This window comes from Onychomys torridus, chromosome 11 (assembly GCF_903995425.1).
Source record: "Onychomys torridus chromosome 11, mOncTor1.1, whole genome shotgun sequence".
NCBI lineage: Eukaryota > Metazoa > Chordata > Mammalia > Rodentia > Cricetidae > Onychomys > Onychomys torridus.
Window position 1 is genome coordinate 9886188 of NC_050453.1, and position 11043 is coordinate 9897230.

At 43.2% G+C, this 11043-nt stretch overlaps 1 pseudogene; it reads left to right on the forward strand.

Moving 5' to 3' along the window:
* The first annotated feature begins 10187 nt into the window (after positions 1-10187).
* Positions 10188-10666, forward strand: LOC118592775 (annotated as a pseudogene).
* Positions 10667-11043: the final 377 nt, after the last annotated feature.

The window sequence follows — 11043 nt, forward strand, 5'->3', positions numbered from 1 at the left end:
CCCCAACCCCTCCTCAAAAGTACTAAGAATAATTCCGGAAGGAATATCAAAACATTCTAGGCATTGGCATCTGAGGCAAACAAACCTGGCCTTCAATATTAGATGGTGCTGCCATTTATTAGCTTTATGGTTTGGAGCAAGTTAGTTAACTTCTCTGGCTTGTTGCCCCTCATAGGATGGCTGTTCAACCCCACTGCCCTGTGCCACTCAAAGTGTATACCAACTATCTCCTGGTAATTAGTTAAATGCTGCTCTGAGAAAACAGCTTTATGATCACTTTATGATGCTGTGAGATGGGAGGGGGAGACTCACACTACAGAGTATAGACTCTTAGAAAGTTAACCATAATAGATTGTGAGTGCTACTATGCTGCCTTGCACAGCGAAATGTCCTATGCAAACACATTACCTCTTTGTCCACTTACTTGAATACTTCACACAATTTCTGCAACCAGTTTTAAAGATTTATCCCAAGAAAAAAATTAAAATAGCTCATCACTAATTTAATGTTGATGGCATGACCAACAAGATATCACTTGGCCGTATTCAATGTAATAAAATGCTGTTTTAAAATCAAGTGTATTCTTTTTACTTGTCAATAGTGTGGCTACTTTAAAGGGGTAAAATTAGGAGTTAGAGGTGTAACTCGGTGGCAGAGTGTATCCTTATCATGCCCTAAGTCCTGAGTTCAATCCCCAGCACAAAGATTTTCTTTTTCTTCTCTCAGATATTACTTCCTAACTGCAGCTTCCCCTCACTCCACTCCTCCATTCCTTCCTCCCCCACTCCCATCCACTGCTCCTCCATTTCCCTTCAGAAAACAGCAGACCTCCCAGGGATATCAACCCAACATGGCATATCAAGTTGCCTTCGCCTCACAGTAAGGCTGGATGAGGCAACTCAGTATGAGGAAAAGGGTCTCAAAAGCAGTAAAAAAAAAAAAAAAAAAATCAGGGATAGCCCCTGCTCCCACTGATAGGAGTCCCAAAGAAGACCAAGCTACACAACCGTAACATAAATAAGTGCAAAGGGCCTAGACCAGACCCATGCATGCTCCCTGACTGTTGATTCAGTTTCTGTGAGCCCCTATGAACCTTGGTTAGCTGTGGGTTTTCTTGTGGTGACTTTGACCCCTATGGCTCCTACAGCCCTTCCTCCCTTTCTTCCTCGGGATTCTCCATGCTCTGCTTAATAATACCAAGACATTAAAGTGATTTTAAAATTTATAATTGCATATGTGGCTTGGTTTATATTTCTGTTGATTGACAGTTTCAAAATGATCTGTTGATGTGTCTACTGTCCTTCTCCCTGAACCCCATCCAACTACCAGCATCCCATATTCCTTCCCCTGAGAATGCTTCCCTCCAAGCCTCAAGGAAAGAAATGAACATATTTACTATTGCATTTTTAAACTCTTTTCCGGGTATTTAAAGGTTAAAGGGCCATAAACTGAGGGGTAAAATGAAGTCCATCTGGATCATGGCTCACCACAGATAGTGATTCCTTAGAGATAGAAACACTGACCCAAAATGTATTAAGAAAGCTGAAAATCTGAACCCATACTGGAATGTGTCCACATTGGCCAGGTAAAGGGTGTTTGTGATACCAGAAAAGATATGGCAATCTCAATCAATCCCTTGCTTTGTCTCTCTGTCTCTATCTCTGTTTCTGTGATTTGCTAATACTTGAGAACACTAGTAAAATATCTGATGTCACTGATCAAAATCCTAGGAGGGGGAGGCTCTTCTCACACTCCATCAGTACTGTGGCTACAAAAAGTATTCTCATGTCACAAAAAACTTACCCACTGTCAACCTCTCTGATATCTTCTCCCTTGAAACAGTTTGGTTCTCAGATATACATAGGGATTCAGCAGATGTCAACCAATAAAACACAAAGAGTCAGTTCAGTCCAAAACAGAAATAAACTCAACTGGTGATCATGGTGGTATTCATCTAAGTGGGAAGAATGAATGTTCACTAGGAAATGCTAGCCCTGGAGTTCTTGACATTTTCATCAGATGTTTAGTTTTCAACAAGAAATAGGAGGGGGAAGTGAAGTGGGGACCAAGATATAAATATTTAGAAAAACAGGCTAGAAATCCCTGCATCTAAGCCCATGCTGACGTTTCGACACTCCCAGATCTGCTCTAAGAGCATGGCTTTACGACTGCCATTGAACTGCTCTTCACATGGGAGCCCAGGGATTCCTTGTTCAATGTTCTCTTTCTGATGCTTTACAAACATAGCAAATTCTCAAATTTTGTAGTAAGTGTAGGGACATAAAATAAAAATGCATTGCATATCTGAACAACAGGCATTTTTATTTTTTATGCATACTGAGTCATTTGTTGATTGATCTTTAGAAGAACCTGCTGGCTGAACTTTTAGAGACACCTACCAGATGTCACAGATGTTAAAACCTGGTGCTTTCCTACCACCCCAAATGAGTCTTAGTCAATGCATGGGGCGGTCCCATCTCTTCCAGGTGTTTCTACACCAGGCCAGCCATAAACACTGACATCACTTCCCAGCAAGGCACCATCTTTCTAGACAGTCCTGCAGTTTGCAAGGAAAGGTACAACAGACAACGTGAAAAGTGTGAGTTGGATAAATCTAATCTTAATGCATTCCATAAGATGGTTCATGTCTGAGCTTCCTCAGCTCTCACCAACAAAGTCCTCCACCCACCTCGCCCCACAGTCAAAGGACTCTTCTTTGATGATGAGCCAAGGCAATGGCAGAAGCTACGGCTTGAAACAATAGCTCCGAGATGGAAGCAAAAACAGCAAGGTCCTCACTTTCCCTCCATAACCACAACAACTGGAGGAGATTCTGGCCTCAGTGATGAAGCTGCAAGTAAATGGTACCCAGATGGCAGCTGCAGCTGTTCTCTCTACCAGCCGCACCTCGGCTCATCCATCTTCAGGACACACCCGTGGCTGAGGAGGAGTGAGAAACGGAGTTGACAGAGTCATCAGAGAATCTCTTCTGCCTTCCACATTCTTCTCTTTCTGTCATGTTCCTTCGGCTTCAGACTTCTTGTTCTCACCTTCATGCTGCGGCTGTGATGACACAGAACCACTGCCTGCGAACTAGGGTGAGTAATGGTCCCAGGCCCCAGCAGAATACATAATGGGTTAGGGAAGAGGGGCAGAGGGAGGAGGGAATGTTGCTCAAAATGCCCGGATAGGAAAAAGAGCTTTGTCCTGAGGACCCCGGATGCACCCAGGGAGTATCTGAGCATTCACACCCACCCTCTAATTAAGCCTGAGGCTCTCATGAACACAACATCCCAGAATCCATTGTTCAAATAGATTTGATTCTATCCAGGGGGGCTTTTAAGCCACTGACCACTTTCAAACTAATCAGAAGAGGCAGAAGGCACTGGAGACGTTTAACAAACAGCATCACGCTGCTGCTTTTGCTTCGTGACCTGGGATTTATAAGGGGATTTCACTGGCTTCGTAGCAATGTAAAATAGACATTAGATGTTGGTGAGGAAAACAAAATGACTGCCAAAGGTGGGAAGAGTTTGGCAAAAATGAGCAATGTGCAGTCCATCCTTATCTGCTGCACAAGGCCCTTCACGATGCTCAGGAGAAAGAGAGAGAAGCACAGAGGGTTCCTGCTAAAAAACAACAGTTTCTGCGGCTCACATGTTCCCTGAAGAAGGCACAAAGGTGGCCCCTTGTTACGTGGCCTGATTGTTCTATTTGGCCATCCCGAGAGCTGAGCCATCAGAAGCTGAAATAAACCATCCACACATGTCAAAGGAACTGGAGCAAACTATAATGGGGGAAATAACGAATGCATCTGTTAATCTGCACAGGCTACCCAGGTCTAGCACAGAGTCTCTAGCCAAGACGTTATTCTTTAGCTTGGAATGCTAGCACGAAAGTACCGTTACCTCACCTGCCAGCTCCTGACCAAAACATCCAGCTGTTTGATAATATAAAAGGAAGGCTTTGCTTTCTGTGGGTCACAATGGCATTGTGGAAGCAGGGACCCTGTTGCCTGAAATGCTTCTGTTGCCTCAGTGTGCAGAGATGGACTGCCATACCACTATGTGGAAGGCTGAGTTCATTTGCCTTTTCAAGCTAAAGCCTTTTCTAACTAACATAGAAAGCAGAAAGTATTTTCAGGTGTGAAGAAAAATGCCTTTGTAACCGGTAAAGTACTCACACTGTGAAGTGCTGTAACTATAATTCCCTCCTAGGCTAGAACAGAGAAGCCTACAATAGACGTGGATTCGTAATGACTAGCCTATTCTTTTGCTTCCATTTCACTCACTAAGGGCTCAGGTAGACTTTCAAATGAGCATGTGCAACAAGAGAGGGTGCAGGGAAAGGGGTACTTGAGTCCATATAGGATGTTAGAAAGACAGGAAGAAAGCTCAACTGTATCCAAGATGCCTCGGCACAAAGGATAGCTTAACACGCTGGTGGCCTTAGGTTCCAGCCCTAAGCTGGAAAAAAAAAAAAATAATAATTATGTAACTTTTTAAAGACAGAGGTCAGTGGAGGTTTGAATGTGAATTGTATGTGGTGTGTGTATGTGTGTGTGTGTGTGTGTGTGTGTGTGAATACTAGGTGTTAGGATCCTGTACATGCGCAGCTTGGAGTTTTGTGTCTCCCATCTTACATCATCAGAGGGCACTGGCGAATATGTACCTGCCGAGGGTCATGCAATCCCTGCCTTAAAAAGCCAGAGGTGGGATTAGCGAGATCCAGGAAAGGCGCAAAGCTACTCAGAGAAACCCTGTCTCGAGAAAAAAAAAAAAAAAAAAAAAGCCAGCGGTGGACTCCCACTCTGTTTCCTCTCTGCTCTGCTCCCTCCCCTCCTCCCCCTTCCTACCCTCACCATCCCACCAGGCCTGGCTCTCTCCTCTTTCCCTTTCCCTCCCAATAAGGCTCTAAACTAACATTGGGTTATACCATGGCTCGTGACTTCTCCCCTGGTAACCAGCACCACCAGCCAGCACCATTTTACTATCACCCAGTCCCCGGCTGGTGGTGCTCTTGGGAAGTTTGTAGAACCTTCAGGAGGTGGAGCCTTGCTTCAGGAAGTCCCTGGGGACGGGCCTTCAGACTGGACAGCCTGACACCACTTCCTGTTCACTCTGCTTCCCAGCAGCTAAGGCATTGCTCCTACCACCATGGCTTCCCCGCCATGAGGGAAGGATCCCTTAAACTGATGGCCAGGGAACCAACCAACTCAAGTTGCTTATTGTCCAGTCTTTGGTGGTGGTAATGGGAAGACTAACTAATACAGCCCCTAGAGACATTACAAGAGTATGTTTGAGCAGGGTGACCCTCTGCTAACTACAGTGGTGACAACAGAGTGGATTCTGATTGGGTGGTGGGAACAGAGTGGATTCTGATTGGGTGGTGGGAACAGAGTGGATTCTGATTGGGTGGTGGGAACAGAGTGGATTCTGATTGGGTGGTGGGAACAGAGTGGATTCTGATTGGGTGGTGACAACAGAGTGGATTCTGATTGGGTGGTGGGAACAGAGTAGATTCTGATTGCCCTAGTTCCCTCTAGCAGGGTAGGGCCATGTGAATCCCTCTCCATGAAGCGCCACTCATCCACCTAACGTTGGGTCTTTAGTCACTTGTCCCCAAGCTGCTACCTCCTCCACAGGAAAACGGGGGAGATGACACCTCCTACTTCAACTGTCTTGTTATTGCAAAGATTAAGTACCAGGCTTAATAGGAGGACACTTCAAAAGTTAGTTTTAAAATCCTATAAAGACAAGTAATTAACTTTATTCTAATAAACAGTCGACATTCATATATGCAATAGATTAACAGCTTTCCAAGAACATGGAAAAATATTTAGCATGCTACACCAATCTTGAATACTGTTGTCCTTTCTTTGGGGGTAAAGAAGGCATCGTTGGAAGCAGAAGCACCTTCCAGTTACAGAGGTGTTGCGTTGAATTAGATGGCAGATACAGTTTTTACAGGTCCATATATGTGTGTGTTCAAAATATGCATCATCAGTAGTTACTACATCCCAATGTACATTTTAGGTTTTCCCATAAGTTGTATAAGAGATAGGTGTACCCGTTGTTAACCTGAAGAATTCTGAATGACACTGAAGGAACAGGCTAAGGGGACACGGTTCTGGGGAACAGCCAGATACACTTGGATACAATTGACTGAGGATGCCCTTCAATCAAGATACTTTGTTTCCACCTGCTGTCCCATTATCATGATATACTATTGTCTAGAAAACCACTGTAATAAATATACAAATCTTGACTGACTACAATGTGGCTGGAACCCTTTTGAGCTATGATGACTTTGTACAGTACACAACCTTCCCAACCATGTGTGTCAACCCTGAGACATTTTGTTTTATGCCTCTGTTTTATGTTACTGATTTTACACAATTTATGGACTGCCATTTGCAGTTTGTAAAGCATCAAACACAGAATACTGGAGAGGCGACAGGTGACTCTAGTACCCCGTGTGACCGTCAATGTGATAGAGCCTAATTCAGATGTCTAAATATGAGTGGAGGCTCAGAGGCTTGCTTTCTGCTTTTTCTTAACATTTCCTATGTGACTGGGGTCTCTCTCACTTAACCCTTTCATACCCTCTTATATCATTCATAAACATTTAAGTTACATTTCAATGAAAGCACTTAGTGTATAAGTAATCTGTGTATAATTAATCCGCCTTTCGTGAAATGGATCCATGAGTTTTAAGTTAGCATACTTAATCTGTTAGTATATGAATGCCATATTAAATTAAGAATGGGTTCTGGGGATCTGATAAACCAAAAGAATGTTCTCTATTCCAGCTTATATTGTTCAATATCACTCCAATATTTTAAACAAATATTAAAGTATTTTGGTAATGGAAATCCAGCAGTCCACTGAAGGGGGACTTTCTAAACATTTTTTTGGATTACTAGAAAGTTATTCAAATGATGAGGCAAATGCATACAATGTTTAGGAAAAATGCTAAAATACCATGTGCATAGGATGCTAGCTAAAATGGATGATGATAAAGGATGGATGGACAGACATTCAGAATGACTGACAAGATAAAGCCAGAATGGGGAGCAGGGCTGTGTCTCAGAGTGTTGATGTAGAGCTAGCTAGAGCATGTGTGATGTTCTTTGTCCTGCTCCTCTGTATTTGCTTTTGATGAACTTACATAGTAGATGTGAAAATGATTCAGTTTGGATTTTTTTTTTTTGGAAAGGTTTATGCCAGGGAGGGGCTCTGAGCATCACAAGGAAGCTGTGACTCTGATTTTAAATGGGAGGCAACTACTAGATTCACGATGGAGGGAGCTCTTAGAACCCAGGGGAAGATTCCTTTATGTAATCACAGAGTAGATTTGGTATTTGTAGCTGATATTAACTTCCCTCTTCAGTGATTTCCTCCAGGGCAACTAAAGGCTGTGTATGCACTGTTGAGGAAGATGAGATAAGTGAGGACCCAGCAGGAGGAGGATGGGAAAATCATACCTGTGGTCTCTAGCACTGGGGCTGCAGGTGGTGGAAGATAGCTGTTGAGTACAGCCAATCACAAAATGATAAGCATACTTTAAAATTATGATTTCCTCCAATATTTTTTGTAAATTAATAGTGAGTCAACTGTGTGATTCTCCAGTGTGAACTTAGCAGATGTCAGCGTTGTGCCACAATGGGTAACCATCAGACATACCTGCTGGGAGACAGCCCAACCCAAGCATGCTGGTCTCTAGTGCTGCTTGACTCAACTGTGAGTCTGTATGTTCACATCAAACTTGTTATGTTTTTTAACAGTGAGGAACAGGGAGTTCCTGCTGTGGTTTGAGTGGGAAATATCCTCTAAGGGCTCATGTATGTGAACACTTGGTCCCTAGCTGAGGTGCTATTTGGGGGAGCATAGCCTAGATGGAAGAACAGAATTCCTGGAGATTGGTCTCATGGAATAAAACACTGCCCACTTCTGTTTCTCCCTTTCTTGCTTTCTTTCTTTGTAGGTATGTATGTAGGTAGTATAGATAGATAGATAGATAGATAGATAGATAGATAGATAGATAGATATAGATAGATGATGGATGGATGGGTTGGGTGGGTGGGGGGAATAGATAATGGATAAATGGATGGGTGGGGGAACAGAAAGATGATAGTCCTTACTGACCCACCCAAATGTGTGCAGGCTTCTATCATGCCTTTCTTATCTTGAGGGACAAAATAAATCCTCCCCTGAGTTGTATCTAGTGTGGTTTTTGTTCAGAGTGACAAGAAACTGGGTGGTATATACCCATACTTCCTCAGGGAACTTTCTATACATTCTAAGTTCACAGTGCTGTAGCAAGTAAGCACAACCAGGTATCATTCACAGAACCAATGGCCCTGGGAGTAGCCATCCCATCATTCATTCAATGAATAGTCCTACTGTCACATGGGGAAGCCATCACAGGGATTTCTGAGCCACCAACTTTACAGAAGTCATGGATGAAAATATTCTTAAGACATGGGGGTATTGTTTATTCTCAGCCTGTTAATAAATATGGAATAGAATGTGTTCATGGGTGTAGGAATCACTCTGTAGATCTGTCAGTAAGCAGATACAATGGCCTCAGTGTGGGGAAGAGGAGAGATGGGAAGCAGTGAGAACCAAGGCAGCCTTGGGTGGCTCACAGGAAGCTGTGCTCAGCGCATCAGCACACATGGAAACATGTGCGTGGTCACGAACAAAGGGTAATTGCAGGGTGGTTTATTAATTGAAACTAAATGTCCTCTTCTTTGTAACATGGCTGGATACTTAAAACCTCAACACATGACAAAAAGACACGCATAGTCAGCAGAGAAACCTCAGCTTTGAACACCATGCCAAGAAGGAGAAAGTTTAGAATGGGTTTGTTTTCTGGCTCCTTATACCAAATAAACCACAAATGGACTCCCAAGGATCTGAATAATGGATCAGCTTTCTCTTAAGCCCTCCCTTTCCTCCCCCCTGTCATTTTCTTCTCATCTCCTGTGTGCTCTGAAAATTGGTGAGCGAACACACAGGAAACTGAAGCATCCCGGGTCATTTTTCACATGAGGTAAGCAACACGTGAGGAAAAATGAGACCCGCACATTCCAGACTGAGAAACTAAGAGGTAAAAAGAATAAGACAGAAAGAAAATAGATCTCTAGCAATGAGTCACCTTTTTCAATTGTCAAGTAAACATGGTTAGCATTCAGTAATTCTGCATGCAAATGGCATTGTAGAGCCATATTAGAACAGATTTGCTGTATGTACACAGGTGGGGAGGGTAGGATGTGCATGCATGTGTTCAGGTGTGTGTGTGTGTGTGTGTGTGTGTGTGTGTGTGTGTGTGTGTGTGTGTGTGTGGTCTTCCTCTACCTCTTTTTACCTCTTTTTTATTTTTTGAGAAGAGAGTCTCTGAACTTGGAGCTCAAGGATTCAGATGACCTGGCTGGCCAATGAACTTCAGAGATCCACTTGTCTCTGCCCCCTCCCTCCCAACTAGTGCTGGGATTATAGATAGGCCATTGTGCAGAATTTTACACAGATGTCAGTGATCTAAACTCAAATCCTGTACTTGAACAACCAGGCCATCTTCAAGGCCCTGGTTTCCTCATCAGGTTACTTTTCTGCACATTTACTATGGTTACATTTGAGGGGCTGACTGATACATTGACCAAATCCTAGTGAGTAAATTTAAATTTTCTTCTGGATATCACCATAACTGGGTGTTTTGGAGTGTCCCTTGGGACACATAGATTGTTTTGAACCTTCTAGATCGGATTCCAAAGTATTCTTTCATGAATACACAATAACTAGGAAAACAAACCTTCACTATGGCTCCTTCTGTGCTCGTGAAATAACAGTGCTGGGCTCAAGCAAACTTCACTCATCCACCGATTCCCACCATGGAATCCAGGACATCTCGTTGTTCTCTCTTCTTAGCAGATGAAATGTGTTCCTTGGTGTGAGCTCAAGTCAATGAAGTGTTTTTGTCAAGATGATATTTGTCCATGAACAGGGTCTAAATGCACAAGGAAAGATTTCACCCTCCTGCTTTATACTTGCCCTGTGCACTAAGGAGGTTAAGAAAGAAATCCAGACCAATATCATATACTCCTATCTAAAAAAGAAAAAAAAAAAGCAATAAGGAAACCCGGCAGGGAGTCAGCCCACCTCTCTTTTTCTCAGGCTTCCAGGAAGATGTCAGACGTTCAGACCAAGCATGCTTACTAAAAGCAGCCCCCACAACCTTTCAAAATGGGAAGAGTGTTCTGCTGAGAGAAACCAGCAAGGAAAACCCCCCTTGGTACTACAAAACCATTGGTCTAGGCTTCAAGATGCCCAAGGAGGCCATTGAGGGCACCTACATAGAAAAGAAATGTCCTTTCACTGGTAACATTTCCATCTGAGGTCAGTTCCTGTTTGGTGTCATGACCAAGATAAAGATGCAGAGGACCACTGTCATCCACTGGGACTATCACCATTACATGTGAAAGTACAATCACTTCGAGGAGTGGCACAAGAACATGTCTGTGCACCTGTCCCCCTGTTTCAGGGATGTATAGATCGACGACACTGTCACCATGGGAACTTGCAAGCCCCTGAGCAAGACCATGCACTTCAATGTGCTCAAGGCCACCAAGGCCGCTGGCACCAAGGAGCAGTTTCAGAAGTTCTGAGGGGACTCTGACCAACTCCCTAGAACAAGAAAAAATAAATAAATAAAACATCTCTCTTTCCAAGACAAGGTCAAAAGCATCAAAGGGAAGTTTCTAGAAATGAAACCTAACCCAGAAGTTTCCTATTCTTGATGTATAACACTTTTGAATGGTAATAATGCTTTTTTGCTTTTTTTTTTTTCCAATCAAGTGTCTGAAGGCTCTAGAAAATTCTTTCTAGACTACATGCAGAGCAGCTGAAGGATGTGGTTTTGGTCTCTCTATAATCCATTTGTTAGTCCAAACTCAGTTATGATTTCCCATCTTTATAAGTCTACCATATCAGTGGGCTCCCAGCGTGAGACCCTTTCAACTACACTGAACCAAAAGGTCAGTTT